The sequence below is a fragment of the Ornithorhynchus anatinus genome, chromosome 4 (assembly GCF_004115215.2).
Source record: "Ornithorhynchus anatinus isolate Pmale09 chromosome 4, mOrnAna1.pri.v4, whole genome shotgun sequence".
In the NCBI taxonomy this organism is placed as follows: Eukaryota; Metazoa; Chordata; class Mammalia; order Monotremata; family Ornithorhynchidae; genus Ornithorhynchus; species Ornithorhynchus anatinus.
In genome coordinates, this window is record NC_041731.1 from 28,605,054 (window position 1) to 28,623,420 (window position 18,367).

Genomic DNA, 18,367 nt, shown 5'->3' on the forward strand with positions numbered 1-18,367 from the left:
CTTCGCTCCTCTAATGCCAACCTCCATACTCTACCTCGATCTTGTCTATCTTGAAGCTGACCTGTTGTCTGCATCATGCCACTGGCATGGAGCACTTTCCCTTTTCATATCCAACAGACAATTACTCTCTACAGGCACAGCTACTCAAAGAAGCCTTCCCTGACTAAGCCCTCTTTTCCTACTCCATTCTGTGGCAACATAACTTGCTCTCTTTATTCATCCCCTGCAGGGCAGGAAGAGAGGTGGAAGAAATGTAATGGACATTTAAGGTGTCTTGAGTCCTGTCTTGGATGGATAGGGAACTGGATGACTTTACAACCCTGTTTTTTAATATTCAGCTTCCAGCCTCCAATCAATGGATAGTAATAATTGTGGCATTTGTTAAGTGCTTGCTATGTGCCAGGCACTGTACTAAGCGCTGTGGTAGATACAAGGAAATCAGATTGAATACAAGTCCCTGTCCCACATAGGGCTCACAGTCTTAATCCCCACTTTACAGATGAGGTAACTGAGGCCCAGAGAAGTGAAGTAACTTGCCCAAGATCACATAGCAGACAAGAGGCAGAGTCAGGATTAGAACCCAGATCCTTCTGACTCCCAGCCCTGTGCTGTATCCACTAAGCCATGCTGCTTTTCAGGCCATGCTTCTTCTCAATCAATCAATCAATCAATGGTATTTATTGAGTGCTTCTATGTTCAGAGCATTGTGCTAAGAGTTTGAGAGAGTAAAATACATCAGAATTAGCAGACATGTTCCCTGCCCACAATGAGCTTGCAGTGTATAGGGGGAGAGAGACATTAATACAAATAAATAATTCATAATATATAATTTAAATCTCCCTCCTTGGTTCCTGCAGCCAAGTTTTGAGGTTCAGAAGTGGTGATCCGTGTTGATTCAGCACTGGAAAGGGAACACAAAGGCTCTGGAGTAAATGGAGATGGAAAAAAAGAGTTTCCCCAGAGAAACAGTTTGAGGTCATCTGAAGTAGGCATCCTCCTTCCACAAAATGACGGCTGTGATGTCATCCCATTCTGCTCCATGCCTGTGTAGCACAAGGTACATCAAAGGAGTATCCTTATCTGACATCTGTGGGAGTCATCAGCTGTCATTGTTCCTCTGGAGGAATGATTCCTTTGCTTACTCTGATCCAAAGATCCTGCTAATTAATAGCAATGAGAAGCAACCATGTTGTGTCATAGTGGAAAGGGCCCCGGGGAACTGGGTTCTAATTCTGGCTCTGCCATTGCCTGCTGTGCAACCTTGGACAAACCCCTTATCTTCTCTGTGCCTCATTATCCTCCTTTCTGAAATGGGGATTAAATACTTATTCTCCCCCTCCTTATAATATGATTCCCACAAGGAAGAGGGACTGTGATATATCTGACTGTATTGCAATTACACCTGTGCATAGTACCGTGTTTGGAATATAGGATAATGTTTAACAAATGCCATTAATACAATTGTTATCATTATTAGCAACAATTATTCTTTCTGTAGTTTCTCACCTTCCAATGATGAGGGAAGCAGTAGGAGGGTTCATCTTTAAACCTGCTTGAGCATTCCTTCCCAAAATAAAGGGACAAAATGAAATTAAAGGACAGAACCTCGGCTAAGATACCCCACTCTCTGCTGGAAGTGTTCCTGGTATAAGAATTTTGTGAACACTTGAAATTGTCCTGTGGTCCCTGCACTCTGCTGCTGAGTCTCCAGTAATAATTGTGGCATTTAAGTGCTTACTATGTGCCAGGCGCTGTACTAAGGGGTGGAGTAGATACAAGTTTACCAGGTTGGACACAGTTCCTGTCCCACATGGGGCTCACAGTCTCCATCCCCATTTTACAGATGAGGTAACTGAGGCCCAGATAATAATTATGGTCTATGCTAAGGGCTTATTATGTGCTGAGCACTGTTCTAACCGATGGGGTAGATACAAGACAATCAAGTTGTCCCATGTGGGGCTCACAGTCTCAATCCCCATTTTACAGCTGAGGTAACTGAGGCACAGAGAAGTTAAATGACTTGCCCAAAGTCACACAACAGACTAGTGGTGGAGCTCGTATTAGAACCCACAACCTCTGACTCCCAAGCCTGTGCTCTTGCCACTAGGTCATGCTGCTTCTATGACTTGACCAAGGTCACACAGCAGACATGTGGCAGAGTCAGAAATGGAACCCATGACCTTCTGACTTCTAGGCCCATGCTCTATCCACTTCGCCATGCTGCTTCTCTAAGTCAGCAGGTTAGGTTCCTACCTGTTATTGGGGGACCTGCCAATGGGGACCTGCCGATAGGTTCCACAGTCACATTAGTGAGAGAGGAGTCTGCTCATATCCCGGTGGTTGACAAGAGACACCCTCTCTATGTGAGCCTCCAAAGTACAGAGACCAGATCTGATTCCCATCTGCACATTCTCTCTCAGCATTTAGTACATTGCTCTGCACTGTAGAGAAGCAGGGTGCTCTAATGGACAGAACATGGGCCTGGGAGTCAGAAAGACCTGTGTTCTAATCCATGTGTCTGCTGTGTAACCTAGGGCAAGTCACCTAACTTCTCTGGGACTCAGTTACCTCATCTGTAAAGTGGGAATTAAGATTGTGATGTGGGACATGGACTGTGTCCAACCCAATTAGCTTGTATCTACTCCCGCTCCTAGTGTAATGCCTGGAACATAATAAGCGCTTAACAAATACCACAATTATTATTATACTATTAATATTATTACTCTCTTGGCCTCTGTTACTATCTGTAAAATGGGAATTAAGAGACTGTAAGCCCCATGTGGGACGTGGACTGTGTCCAACCTGATTAGCTTGTATCTACCCTGGGACTTAGTATAGTGCCTAGCACATAGTAAGCGCTTAACAAAATTAAAGTAAGTGCTTAATAAGTATGATCACTACTACTACCCCTTTCCCGGTGCTCAGCCTGTTCTTCCTACTGCCAGGTGGGTCCTATGGGTCAAAGAGCCTTCCACTTTGTAGTAGGGACAATGGATTTGTAATTCCAGTCAAGGAGAACACTCTATCAGCCCCTCCCCTTTGGTACCTACAGAAGCATGAAGAGAGCCCCAGAGTGAGAGGGACATTCCAGCCTGCAATAGCTAATTTTCCCAGCCATCAGCAGGCCCTGAGGCTTCCCCTGAGCCAGGCCTATCTTACTGGAAAAAAGGACTGAAGCCCATGAGCGGCAATCCCTTAGGTTGGCAGTCACTTTATTGTTAGCTTCATTCATTCATTCAATAGTAGTTATTGAGCACTTACTTTGTGCAGAGCACTGTAGTAAGCACTTGGAATGTACAATTCGGCAACAGATAGAGACAATCCCTGCCCACTGATGGGTTTACAGTCTAATCGGGTGAGACAGATGGACAAAAACAAGACAACTTAATTGCAATAAATAGAATCAAGGGGATGTACACCTCATTAACAAAATAAATAGGGTAATAAAAATAAATACAAATGAGCACAGTGCTGAGGAGAGGGGAAGGGAGAGGGGGAGGAGCAGAGGGAAGGGGGAAAAGGGGGCTTAGCTGAGAGGAGGTGAAGGGGGTGCAGAGAGGCAGCAGAGGGAGCAGAGGGAAAATTTTCTGTTGAGGGCAGGGAGTCAACCAACTCTATTCTACAGAATTCTCCCAAGCAATTAATACAGTCCCCTGCACAAGGTAAACACTCAGTAAATACGATTGATTGATTGATGGATTGGTGAAATGGAAGGGAATTTGTTAGGGGAAGCTGGCTTGGCTTTGTCAGAAGCAGAAATGCAGGGCTTGGAGCCCATTTCCTGCCTGACCCATCTATATCCACAACTAGTACATCACACCACAAAAGCAAAAAGCAAAGACAACCAGGGCCTTTTCTCCCTCTCTTGGGGAGCCTCAGTCCCTTGCCAGCCTCAGGGATCGATCCCCTTAGAGACATGTGGCTATTATCCACTGGGGGTCTGCCTCACCCTCCTTCTCCTTAACTCCGCACCCATCTCTGCTAGTTTGCAAATGGCAACCTTCCAGGGCCTCTCTATTGTCTTTGCTAACAGACCCTTTAGCTGAGGCATTACAGAGGATTAATTTGGGTCTCATGCCGTTTATATTTCAGTCCTATGTTACTTTCCAAAAGGAAAAACCTCTATCAATTGTACTTATCGAGCGCTTATTGTGCGCAGACCACCGTACTATGCATTTGGGAGAGTACACTATAACAATCTAACAGACACATTCCTTGCCCTCAATTAGCTTACAGTCTAGAGGAGGAGACAGACATTTATATAAATACATTACAGATATATACATAAGGGTTGGGGGGTGGGATGGTTAAAGGAAGCAAGTCAGAGCAATGCTGAGGGGATTGGGAAAGAGCTTTCTACATAGTTCAGGGATGGAACAGGGACACGGGGATTCAGGGGTATTCAATTTCCTTTATTCATTCATTCATTCAATAGTATTTATTGAGTGCTTACTATGTGCAGAGCACTGTACTAAGCGCTTGGGATGAACAAGTCGGCAACAGATAGAGACAGTCCCTGCCGTTTGACGGGCTTACAGTCTAATCGGGGGAGATGGACAGACAAGAACAATGGCAATGAATAGAGTCAAGGGGAAGAACATCTCGTAAAAACAATGACAACTAAATAGAATTAAGGCAATGTACAATTCATTAACAAAATTAATAGGGTAATGGAAATATATACAGTTGAGCGGACGAGTACAGTGCTGTGGGGATGGGAAGGGAGAGGTGGAGGAGCAGAGGGAAAAGGGGAAAAAGAGGGTTTAGCTGCGGAGAGGTAAAGGGGGGGGTGGCAGAGGGAGTAGAGGGAGAAGAGGAGCTCAGTCTGGGAAGGCCTCTTGGAGGAGGTGAGTTTTAAGTAGGGTTTTGAAGAGGGGAAGAGAATCAGTTTGGTGGAGGTGAGGAGGGAGGGCGTTCCAGGACCGCGGGAGGACGTGGCCCGGGGGTCGACGGCGGGATAGGCGAGACCGAGTGACGGTGAAGAGGTGGGCAGCGGAGGAGCGGAGCGTGCGGGGTGGGCGGTAGAAAGAGAGAAGGGAGGAGAGGTAGGAAGGGGCAAGGTGATGGAGAGCCTTGAAGCCTAGAGTGAGGAGTTTTTGTTTGGAGCGGAGGTTGATAGGCAACCACTGGAGTTGTTTAAGAAGGGGAGTGACATGCCTAGATCGTTTCTGCAGGAAGATGAGCCGGGCAGCGGAGTGAAGAATAGACTGGAGCGGGGCGAGAGAGGAGGACGGGAGGTCAGAGAGAAGGCTGACACAGTAGTCTAGCCGGGATATAATGAGAGCCTGTAGCAGTAAGGTAGCCGTTTGGGTGGAGAGGAAAGGGCGGATCTTGGTGATGTTGTATAGGTGAAACCGGCAGGTCTTGGTAACGGATAGGATGTGTGGGGTGAACGAGAGAGATTAGTCAAGGATGACACCAAGATTGCGGGCCTGAGAGATGGGAAGGATGGTCGTGCCATCGACAGTGATAGAGAAGTCTGGGAGAGGACCGGGTTTGGGAGGGAAGATGACACATCTTCTTCAGTGATGTGTCTTTCTATTCAATTGAATTTAGTGCTGGCAAAAGGTGACTTATGGACAGGTTAGGGGGTAGTAGGCTCCTAGATCTGCAGAGTAGGGACAACCCAGCATCCTCTCATTCCCTACATCTAATAGACTTGACTGGTGAGGGCTCTGTAGACAGTTGCCAGCCAGGCTGAGGCCTTTACCTGGGTGTGCCAATGTTAGCGATGGGGCTACCAGGCTGGGGTTAAGGTGGCCAATTGGCTTTGTCTGAGATCCATCCTGCCTCCCTCATCCTTTCTGCCCAGGTGTAGTGTGGAGGGGTCAAGCCATGCCCAGAAGTGGGGCCTCATGGAAGGAATTCAGGCCTGGGAGTCAGGATATCTGGATTCTAATGCTGCCTCTGCCACCTGCTTTTCGTGTGACCTTGGACAAGTCTCTTAACTTCTCTGTGCCTCAGTTTCCTCATCTGTCAAATGGGGATGCAATGTCTCTTCTCTACCCCCAACCCACCCCACCCATCCTTAGACTGCGAGACATGGGTCACAGAATGTGTCTGATCTGATTATTTTGTGTCTATCCCAGCACTCAGTACAGTGCTTGGTACAAAGTAAGTGATTAAATATTATCATTATTATTATTATTATTATTATTATTATTTGGGAGATGTTAAGCACAGAAAGGTCTGATTCAATATCAGTCTCTCCTACTAAGAGCCTATTTCAAATAGTTTGACAACAAATCTTTCCCTCTCCTTGCCCACTCACATTGGTGAAAGTAGTTTCAAAGTATCTCAGTATCTTAATGGGAAATTCTCTAGCAACTTCTCAGAAGCCTTATCTGGGATTAGATATTAACATTCTGGAGCAGAGTATTTTTCAGGTGAAAGTGTGAAATATATTACAAGGTCCCCTCTTCTCTCCTATTTATGCTCCCTTTTGAAGCCCAGGCCTGATCAGGAAACTGATGAGAGATAGGAGAGAGGAAGAAAGATTAAAAAGAAGAAAGCAGGAGAAGAAAGATGGGGGAAGAAAATACCTGAGACTCTGGGGACCATTTTCCTACCACTTGAACTTTGAGGAAGGCCACCCGGACAATTCCCAGAGGTTTCCTGACCACAGCTTCTGTTTCCCCTGGATTTATGTCTATGACACACAAAAAATAGGGGGGCAAACCATTACTGTCTGTGGGAGATTATAACTGGAATCTCTTTTTAATGCAAAATCTTTAACCCGACAACTTATCCATCTCCTGGAGAGGCTCGCCTGTCCAATCTGCCTTGCATCAGAACATGGCGAAATGCACTTGGAAGAGCAAAGAGTTCGTTTTAACCGATAGCATTCGCCGCTTTTTACTGTGCTATTCATCCAAATGACAAAGCCAAAAGGGGAGCCTATACCTCTTTCTGACTTTTTATTGCTTTGCAGCCCAGCGGGAACTGGCAGACATGAAAAAAGCACTTGAATGGTGAAATGTGTTTAAGACTTCTTGGAGGGGGGAGGAAAAAAAATGACCAACAAATAAGATTCTACTCTATTAGAAACCAAAGAAAGATGAGACCAGGGGGTGGCTGTGCCAGCCTGAATGAGCAGGGGGTAGAGGGGGAGGGATTTCTGTCTGATGATGAGGGGGTGGGGAAACAGTCTCTGTCTGTGAAGTCTAATGGAGGAATATGTAAAGAAGGAGCAAAGGCAGGTGTGGGATGCTTTCTTCCTTGGGCGCCTCTGGGAGAACAATTTGAGATGGAAGCCATAGATGGGTAGGACTTAGGCGGGGAGGGAGTGTGGGAACAAGTGCCGGACAGGACATAGTGTTATTGAATGATGGTCCACAGCAGTTATGCCATTGTGATGGCCAGGGCTGCTGTGCCGATGACAGATGTACTCTCCAGATAAGTCAGAGGGGATTGAGAGTTTTGTATCATCTCACAGCATTACCCACGATGGAAATGTGCCTGCATGCAGATGTAAGGGAGACAAGCCAACCAGCCCCAGAGAATGACTCTGACATAATGGGACCATGCCTCTAGACTAATTATCTGGGTTACTAGAAAGAGAGAGAAAGAGAAACAAAGTGCATTTCCTTGACCCAGTTTGAAACACTAGCAAACGGGGGAGGCCAGTATGCCCCCTGCTGGGCTTGTTGTTCCTCATTTCATACAGGTGCTGGGAAAAGGTATGCACAGGGGTGTGATTTGCATAAGAGGCATTTGGTTGGCTTCTAAATTTATCTGGGTGTCCTATCAGTTCTACAAACCCGAGGTGAAGGGGTTGAATTACGATCCAACATGGCGCTTCTCATCCTGCCAGTCATACGAAGCAATCTGAAGCCTATCTGTTGCTGCACAGGCCCAGTGTACACATCACGGTGGGTGGTGAGTGGCAGGCACAGTTTGAACACTGGAATGGGGGGGCTAGTCACAGGCCCATTCGGGAAAGGGAAAAGAAAAGTTGACCCTAGTTTTATCTTTCATTATATGTATATTCTTTAATATATATGTTTAAGAAGAAAACAAACATGAGTGGATGGGAAAAGCAACTTTCCTGTTTTATAGGGTCTGGCATAACAAGTGAGGAAACGGACTTGGGTGGCACAAATCCTCACGGTTCAGGGTTTGGCAAGGAGCTACAGAGGGTTCTCCATTTTGCCTGCTTCAACCAGTGCTTCGGAGCCCAGTTTAATGAGCTGGGACAGCAGAGGAAAGCACACTTCCCTGTTTTTTCTTTTGACTGCTGTTGTTTAAGATTATTCCACCTTGGTCACTCCTGTGCCTTCTCTGCCACTCGGAACCCCTACAGCCTTCTTCAGATGTCCCCTGTCCCCCATCCCTCCCTCCCCTCCCACCCGAAATCTGTAGGGCAACAGTGACCAGGAAGGAGTCCGGGAGGAACAGCTCCCACCCACCTCTGTCCTTCCCCTACCTGTCCAAAGAGCCAACCGATTTGCTGCTAGTGCCCTCCTCATTTTCCTCCTACATTTTAGAGGCCCCCAGATGATCTGACCAGAGCAGATTGTTGTTGGCCTGAGGGTCATCCAACACCTAATGTCTTTCTTCTTCCAGCAATAGCCTTGCTTATTTCAGAAAGCCAGGAATGCTCTCTGGTAGGGTTGGCCAGGGCAACATACTCATTTCTTTTTCCAAGTTGTACTAAGAATCCATTTAGCTCTTTCAAATGACCGCTGGGGGATTAGGCGGCCAGTAACGCTTTTCTAAATCAGGAACAGCAGCCACTTGTGGCTCCTGAATGCTTGGGGGAGTGTGTGGGCTCGCTGCTGAAATGGATATTATGCGGACAAGAAACGTCTTGGCACTCGAAGAGACGGAAGTTGAGCCTGAACTGAGAACCTGGCTCTCTGGCTAATTTCTATTCTATGGAAGGGAACACGATTGGAAAGGAAAGTGAGTGGGAGCAGTTGGGTTTTGACTACCGCCCAGACTGAATGACTTTCTTCAGTTCAGAGGTTCGTGCCCAGTCTGCCTATAACTGTTTACTTCCTTTCCAATTATCTTGCTTTCCTTTGCATAAAGGGGATTTGCCAGGATTTTCTCTGGGGTTGGTGCAAAGCTTTGTGTGAGGGAAATGAAGATCCACTCTCTGCATCCCATCTGGCAAAGGCTAATTGCCCCATTGACAGTTCCAGTAGACTCACTGACCTTCTAGTCTCCCTTTATGGCTCCCTCCCCAGCTTTTCAAGTTCCCCAGGGGCATTTAATTTCACAGAAACCTGCTGGGACTGATTCCTAGCAGCCTGAGCCATTTAAAGGGACTCATTCTTGATAAGAATAAGATTTTCAAAGGGTAGAAGGTACCAAGAACACTGTCTGTAAGTAATGGGGGGAAAAAAATAACAGGTGGCCAGTGTTGGGATAGGAACATTTGGCCAAAAGGGATGGACCATGATTCCAACCTGGCTTTGGCCCTCTCCAGAACAGGTATAGAGAAGTTGTACTTCCATAGCCATTCCAGAGGTTCTAGGTCCTTCATCCATCATGCCAGTAAAAGACCCAAATCAGCGTGGCTCAGTGGAAAGAGCATGGGCTTTGGACTCAGAGGTCATGGGTTCAATTTCTGGCTCGGCCACTTGGCAGCTGTGTGACTGTGGGTGAGTCACTTCACTTCTCTGTGCCTCAGTTTCCTCATCTGTAAAATGGGGATTAAGATTGTGAGCCCCAAGTGGGACAACCTGATTCCCCTGTGTCTACCCCAGCACTTAGAACAGTGCTCTGCACATAGTAAGCGCTTAACAAATACCAAAAGTATTATTATTATTATTATTAGGTCACATTGTCACCCTCTGGTCATCCTGTGTAAAATCCCTGCAGGGAAAGCTCAGGAGGTCCAACCCAAATTAAGCCCCAAAGGGTGGTTAAGTGGTGGACTTAGACTCTCTCCTGAGTAATAATAATGATAATAATTGTTGCATTCAAGTGCTTACTATGTGCATGTAGTATGCATAGGGATGAATACAAGCAAATCAGGTTGGACATAGTCCCTGTCCCACATGGGGATCAGAATCTTAATCTCCATTTTTCAGATTATGTAACTGATGCACAGAGAAGTGAAGAGATGAGCCCAAGGTCACACAGTGGACAAGTGGTGGAGCCAGGATTAGGATTCAGGTCTGTCTGACTCCTAGACCCAAGCTTTATTTACTAGGCCACACTGCTTCTCTGTTCCTCTGCGGGGATTCCACGGGGGTTGTGGAAGGAGATTTTGGCATCTTCCCTTTTGATCTTTGCTGGGGCCACATGGCACAGAGTAAAGCCAAAATACAGTGATGGAGATCATTTGTTTGGCACTGGCTGGGTGTCCTTATTTCCAAATCATAGTAGTGAGTAGCTCTTTCTCGCATGCCCTGGCTAGAAAAGTGTTGTTAGCCAGACCACTGCACAGAAGGAAAAACTGAGGCTCAACAAGAGGAATGCAACTACACTATGTTCCATGGTAATTAGAGCCAGACTCCCAGGTTGGAGTCCTGATGAAGCCTGGCATTCAACCACAATTGTGAGGGTCAAAAAGATAGTACCCCCATTTAGAATTTCCATTCATTTCAGTTTTCATCAAGTTGGGATAATGGAGCTGGGAGAGGGGTTTTCATGGCTTTTTTTTTTAAATGGTATTTGTTAAGCACTTACTGTTTGTCAGGCACTGTATTAAACACTAGGGTAGACCCACGATAATCAGATTAGAGAGAGTCCATGTTCCACATGGGACTCACAGTCTTAATCCCCATTTTAAAGATGAGGTAACTGAGGCACCAAGAAGTCATATGACTTGCCCGAAGTCACAGAACACACAAGAGATGGAACTGGGATTAGAACCAGGATCCTCCAATTCTCAAGCCTATGCTCTTTCCACGAAGCCATTTTTACTTCTTTTGAGTCTCAAAGGGATACCTGCCTCCACTGGCGACACCCCTGAAAGTAGGTCACCGACATCACACAGAGTTGTCCTGATCTGTTTGCTAGTGGTTCAGGCAGCCTTGGAGAGGCTCTGATATAAGTGAAAATGGACAGAGGAATGAAGAAAAACAGAGAGGAAGGAAGGAAACATTAAAGAGACAAGAAGTTGGAAAGAAAGAAGATAGGCACTGGGTTAGATGAGAGTGAAAATATGCAAATTTAGTAAATGCCAGAGTGAAAAAGTCATTGGCATAGCTGGCCCAGTGCCAAGAGGAGATGTACGATGCCGTTCAGAGGGTGGCAGGTTAATGAGAGTGTTGTTACCAGGAGACTTCTCCAAGTAAGACGATGTTGCTGAAAGCTAGGATTGGTGGGGACAGGCAGGCGGATGTTTGAATGCTATTCTGAAATTAGTCAGCAAATATAATATTTAGTTTAATTACCTGGAATAATGTCTTGTGTTCCGAGTATGTACCCGGAGAGCAGAGCCCTGGATCCCAGCTGCCATAACAACTTTGGTCCTTTGTTCCCTTGCCTGTCATTTTTGATCACATCGTTTGGAAATCTGATTGCATCGTTTTAGGGCTCTGGTTGCTATAGTAACTCCATGAAGTTGTTACGTCATGGCAACTGACAGTCCTTCCTTCAGGACTCTGGTGTTTTGTTCCATCTTGGTCTTGCTCGGCTCTCTAAATATCGGCAACATCAGACTGAACCCAGTATCAATATGGGAATAGGAGTGGGGGGAAAACATTGCTGAGGGTTCCAAACGGTATTCGTCCTTATGTCAGAGAGATGCTCTTCCATGGATTGGGATGTTAGCTGCCCATTGAAGCTCAGTGGACAGCCAAAATCCAGCAGACTAAGCAAGGGAGAGACATTTCAGGATCACTGCATCCTTTATCTTTTCCACAGGCTCAGTGATCTGGAGAAAATCTCCTTCCCCGCTATAAGGTGGGATCATAATGCTGACCCATCTGGTGACATAAGGCCTAATCAGTCCAAAGTCATTTTACTGTTCATCGCCACCATAAAGTGCTATAAAAAGCAAGAGATCATTATTACCTGGGGTCCTCAGTTCTGATCCACCCTGTATGGTGCAAATTTCTAGAAGTTTAGCTGTCCTCTAGGGAGAGAGATCTTCAAGCTCTTCGTGGTCAGGGAATGTGTCTATCAACTCTGTTATATTATTATATTGTACTCTCCCAAGCACTTAGTACTGTGCTTTGCACACAGTAAGCGCTCAGTAAATATGATTGATTTAAGACCAAAGTGAACTAACTGGCTTTTAATAGTGAAGCAATGTGCTAAAGTGCCTATGCTCTGAAGACCCAATTAGATTAATTTTACAGTAGGAATAGTAGGGTTACTATTCCCATTTTAGAGATAGAAGATGGAGGTAAGGAGATTTGAGAAAGGACACCCTGTGAGACAGCAGTAGAGGAGGAAGAAGTGGGGGATGGGGGCTTGAGAATTTTGATAAGGGGCAAAGGGATAGAGTCATAGGCACAGGTGCAGGGGATGGATTTTGAGAGGAAGCTGAGATAGTGCTGGGAAAGATAGATGTCCATCTAAGTGCTTTGATATTCACCACCCTCACAGCACTTATGTACTCTGCCACTTCCCCTATCTGAAATTTATTTTAATGTCTATCTCCTCTACTAGATTGTAAACCCCTTGAGTGAAGGGATTAGGTCTACCAATACAATAGGTATTGTACTCTTCTGAGCATTTACTGCTTTTCACACACAAAAAACCACTCAATAAATGCCACTGATTGATTTACTTGATATGACTGTAATTCTAGTGGGGTTGTTCTTTACTGAAAATGCCCAGTTATTTCTGGCCCTTTGCCCATTTTACTGTAAATTGCCTGTGAGCAGAAAGTTGATCTAATTCAGTATACTTTTAATCAATCAATCAACTGTATTTGCAGAAAGTTGATCTAATTCAGTATCCTTTTAATCCATCAATCAACTATATTTGTTGAACACTTGCTCTGTGCAGAACATTGTACTAAGCTTTTGGGAGAGTACAATGACACATTTCTCTGCTCACCCATTTGAGCATAAGCTCCTCAATGACAGGGACCTTATTGTCTAATTTTATTGCACTCTCTCAATAATTATGGTGTTTATTAAGCACTTACTATAATGATAACTGTGGGATTTGTTAAGCATTTACTATGTACCAAGCACTGTACTAAGCCTTGGGGTAAGCACAGGTCATCAGATCCCAATTGGGGCTTACAGTTTGAGTAGGAGTGAGAACAAGTGTTGAACCCCCATTCTGTAGATGTGGGAAGTGAGGCAAAGAGACTTGACCAAGGTCATAGAGTAGGTATGTGGTGGATCTGGGATTAGAACCCAGGCCCTCTGACTTCCAAGTCCCTGGTATTTCCACAAGGCCATGCTGCTTCTTATTGTGTGCAAGGCATTGTACTAATCAGTCAGATTAATACAATATAAGCAGACCAGATCACAGTCCAAGAAGGAAAACAGATAATTTATCCCTATTCTACAGATGAGATAACTGAGGGACAGAAAATTTAAGTGATTTGCCCAGGATCATACAGCAGGCAAGTGACAGAGGTGGCATTAGAACTCAACTCCTCTGACTCCCAGGTCTGAGCTCATTTCACTGCTTATCTCATGCATTTATTCCAGTCCAGAGTAAGGGCATAGAAGGTACTAGATAAATACTATTGACTAATTGATACTCCCTTTTGTTGGGCTTAGTACAATGTTTGTCACAATGTAAGCCCTTACCAAATTCAGTAAATAGTGAGGGTGTAGAGACAAAAGCCTGGGAAGGCAAGAGTACTTATTGTAAAGGAGGGATTTCAGAGGGTCAAAGTATGGGAGGTGAATAGGAGTAGTCAGGGGTGATTGATTGTGTAAGAGTCAAGGTATGTGAGAGTACAGTACCCAGAAAGTCAAGGTCCACAGCTTTCCCTTTTCCAGAATGAACTTGAGGAATTTATCTCCCACCTCACTGACTCCCAGTATCCTCTTTCATTTATTTACTTTTTTAATGGTATTTAAATGCTTACTATGTGCCAGGCACTGTACTAAGTGCTAGTGTAGTTATAAACTAATCAGGTTGGACACCGTCCATGTCCTAAATGGGCTCACACTCTTATTCCCATTTTACAGATGAGGTAACTGAGGCACAGAGAAGTTAAGTGACTTGTCCAAAGTCACAGCAGACAAGTGGCAGAGGTAGCATTGGAGCCCAAGTCTTTCTGACTTCCATACCCATTCTCTATCCAGTAGGCCATACTTCTTTTCTTGGCCTCAGCCTGGGACCTTTTCTCCCAAATCCCCCCAAGGCTGGGATGGCAGAAGTAGAGAGAGCCTGCTTTTCAGGCAAAATAGCTTCCCAATGGGCTATCTGAAGTCTGAAGACTGCTTGGCATGCATATCAGCTGCTGCCTGCAGCAATGAGAAACAAAGTCACTGAAGTTTAGAGAGTAGTGTTTTTATTTTTATCCAAATGATTCACACCTCCCTTCCAGCTCTGAGCCAAGGGAGGTCCTGAGGAGAGGAAGATGTAGAGAGTGAAAGTTCAGAACATTTCGCTCCCAGATGGGTTCCCTCCCAAGAGAGTGCAGCTTCATTGTACTTAGAAAAGGTATATAGTCTGAAGCCTTTGTTTCAGCATCATTCCGCTTTATTTCGAAGGACCCAGAAGTGCTGCATTTTAGACTCCTTTGCTGCATTTCTTAACTTGCCCCTTGCTAGTCAATCAATCAAGCAATCATATTTATTGAGCCCTCACTGCCTGCAAAGCACTGAAACACTGTAGTCAATCAGTCAATCGCATATATTGAGCCCTTACTGTGTGCAGAGCACTGTATTAAGCGCTTAGCAGTGTACAATATAAGAGACACATTCCCTGCCCATAATGATCTTACAGTCCTAAGCGCTTTGGTGGCTTCAATACATTCATTCATTCATTCATTCATTCAATAGTATTTATTGAGCACTTTCTATGTGCAGAGCACTGTACTAAGCGCTTAGAATGTACAATTCGGCAACAGATAGAGACAATCCCTGCCCATTGACGGACTTAGAGTCTAATCGGGGGAGACAGACAAAAACAATAGCAATAAATAGAATACAACAGAGATGGTAGACACATTGCCTGCCTACAGTGAGCGTACAGTTTTGAGGGGGAAATCATCAAACTTATTTCTAGAGCACTGGGCTGTCCATCAGAAGGACAGGTAAGTAAGGAGAAGCAGCATAACTTAGTGAATAGAACATAGGTCTGGGAATCAGAGTGACCTGGGTTCTAATCTTAACTCTGCCAAATGCCTGCTGTATGACCTTGGGTAAATTACTTCACTTCTCTCTGCCTCAGTTACTTCATCTGTAAAATGAGGATAAGAATGTGAGCCCCATATGGGACAGGGACTATGACCAACCCGATTAAGTTGTATCTACCCCAAGTGCATAGAACAAGACTTGGCACATAGTAAGTGCGTAACAAGTACCATAGTTTAGTGGATAGAACACGGGCCTGGAAGTCAGAAGGACCTGGGTTCTAATTCTGGCTCTTCCACATGTCTGCTGTGTGATCTTGGGCAAGTGACTTAACTTCTCTGGGCCTCAGTTCCTTCATCTGTGAAATGGGATTAGGACTGTGAGTCCCAAGAGCACAGGGACTGCACCCAACTTGATCACCGTGTATGTACTCTAGTGCTTAGAACAATGCTTAGCACATAGTGAGCACTTAGCAAGTACCATTATTATTATTATTACTGAGATAAGAAAGAGAATAGAGGTGAGCAGTGTGGTCTAGTGGAAAGACCATGGGCCTGGTTGTCAGGGAACCTGAATTCTAATCCTGACTCTGTCACATGCCTACTATGTGACTTTGGGCAAGTTACAACTTCTCTGGCCCTCAGTTTCCTCTGTCTGTAAAATTGAGATTCAGTACTTGTTTCCCTCCTACTTGGATAGTGAGCTTCATGTGGGTCAGGGTCTGGTCAGGGTCTGGGTCATACTTCGTGTGGGTCTGACCAGATTTTCTCCCCGTGTTCTGGTGTTTAGTGCAGCACTTTACAAATATGATAATAAGGTATTTCCTGGGGTAGTCTGACTGCTGGCTTGAGACAGCCCTAGGCTAGGCAGACTCCCCTCTCCCTGTAAAAGCTTGCTTACCAATGGGAATTGGATCATCCCTGAGGTCTGAGTGAGAAGTGATGCTTGCACAATGGCCCAAGGCTGCTGCAGTTCAGGAAGTGGCAGTGGCACCATCTTAAAGGCATTGTTTTGGGGAGTAAAGTGCAGATCCTTCCTCTTTCTTTTCATTCAATCATATTCAATTGTGATATTTGTTAAGAACTTACTATGTGCCAGGAACTGTACTAAGTGTACTGACTGTAGAGGCAAATCGGATTGGACGCAGTCCCTCTCCCACGTGGGGCTCACAGTCTCAATTCCCATTTTACTAATGAGGTAACTGAGGCATAAAAGAAGTAAAGTTACTTGCCCAAGGTCACACAGCAGACAAGTGGAGAAGCCAGGATTAGAACCCATGAATTTCTGACTCTCAGGCCCATGCCTTATCCACTATGCCATCATTGTACTAAGCACTTAGCACTGTACTCCTTTTCCTCTGGACTATAAGTTCTCTGGTCAGGGAATGTGTCCAGTAATTCAGTTGAATGGTCCTCTTCCCACGTGTTTAATACAGTGTTCTGCACAGAGGAAGTGTTCAATAAATACCATTGATTGATTGACTGATCCTTCTCTTTCTAAATGGGTGCCTGTGATGGCAAATTGCACTGACTCCCACATTTACCAGGGGAGAAGAGAGCCAGGAGAGTCCTTCTATGGAGTTCCTCCCTGAGGAAAGTATAAAGACTTTGCTGAGCCAATCAGAGGATTGTGGTGTTCTTAATCACAATCATTCTTCCAAAGGTTCTTTCCTGATTGAACCCTCGCTTCCCCTATTCACCTCCCTTTCTCTGTTGCCTTTGCAGTGGATGTATAACTTTTGGCCATTTTGATATTCACCCCACCCCTATGCCCACAGCAAAAATGTACATTATACTCTGCCATTTCCTTATCTATGATTAATTTTAATGTCAGTCTTCCCTGTTCATATGTGGGCAGGGATCATGCCAACTAACTCTATTATATTGTTCTCCAAGTGCTCAACACACTGCTCTGCACACAGTAAATGCTAAATAAATAATTAGATTGATTAGAGCTCCTTTATCCCTGAGCCACTTGAGTCTCCAAGAGAAGAGTTTTCCTTTTGGACAGGGAAAAGGGAATGACTAATGCTGTGTGCCTGCTGGGCTCTCTAGGGCAAATGTGAGTTAAGCCAATGATGAGCCTTTGGAGGAACACAGCTTCTGGGAATTCCTTATTCCCCTGAAACACAGAGGAAGGACATGATCTCATTTGCTGAAGATCAAAAAGAGACACGTAGCTTAGGTGGCAATGAGGGTGAGAAGTAACAGTTTATCCTAGCGGAAAAAGTAAAAGACTGGGAGTTAGGAGACCCAGGTTCAATTCCTGACTCTGCCACTTAGCTGCCTGATGTGTGACATTGGCTAAGTCACCTGCCTTTTCTGTGCCTCTGTTTCCTCATTTTTAAAATGGGGATTCATTATCTATTTAGATTGAATTTAAAATAACTAACTTATATCTACTCCAGCACTTAGTATGGTGCTTGGCACATAGTAAGCACTGAACAAATATATGTTATATATAATTATAATTGTTTCCCACTCCCACTTAGTGAATCCTATGTGGGACAGGGACTGTGTTTGATCTGATTACATTGTATCTACTTCAGTTCTATAATCTGGCTTCCATCCCTTTCAATCCACAGAAACCACCCTCTCAAAGGTCAAAAATGTTCTCTTTCTTGCCAAATCCAAAGGCTCTCCATCCTAATCTTCCTCAACAATGGACATGGGCGAGAGGTCAGCGGTGAAATAAACAAGATGGAGGTACAGTGAGAAGGTCAGCATTAGAGAAGGTAAGTGTGCGGACTGGATTGTCACAGGAGAATAGCGAGGAGAGGTGGGAGGGTGGGAGGGGGACAAAGTCAAATGGAGATTCAATGCCTGTTTTCCCTTCATTTATATTGTGACCCCCTACGTGGGACAAGGACTGTGTCTTTCCTGATGTTCTTGTATCTATCCCTTGTCTTGTTTTATGCTGTCAAGTCGTCTCCAAGCAGCAGCGTGAGAAGCAGCGTGGCTCAGTGGAAAGAGCATGGGCTTTGGAGTCAGAGGTCATGAGTTCGAATCCCAGCTCTGCCACTTGTCAGCTGTGTGACTGTGGGCAAGTCACTTCACTTCTCTGTGCTTCAGTTACCTCATCTGTAAAATGGGGATTAAGACTGTGAGCCCCACGTGGGACATCCTGATTCCCCTGTGTCTACCCCAGCACTTAGAACAGTGCTTGGCACATAGTAAGCGCTTAACAAATAC

General features: G+C 45.1%; 1 long non-coding RNA gene across 1 annotated transcript in view; it reads right to left on the bottom strand.

Moving 5' to 3' along the window:
- The window catches only part of LOC114811109, a 52,412-nt gene extending 40,989 nt beyond the window's left edge, over positions 1 to 11,423 (bottom strand). Inside the window, exon 1 of the long non-coding RNA XR_003758813.2 lies at positions 11,352 to 11,423. This is a non-coding gene — a long non-coding RNA (uncharacterized LOC114811109). The remainder of the gene's footprint in view (positions 1 to 11,351) is intronic.
- Between the last annotated feature and the right edge of the window lie 6,944 nt (positions 11,424 to 18,367).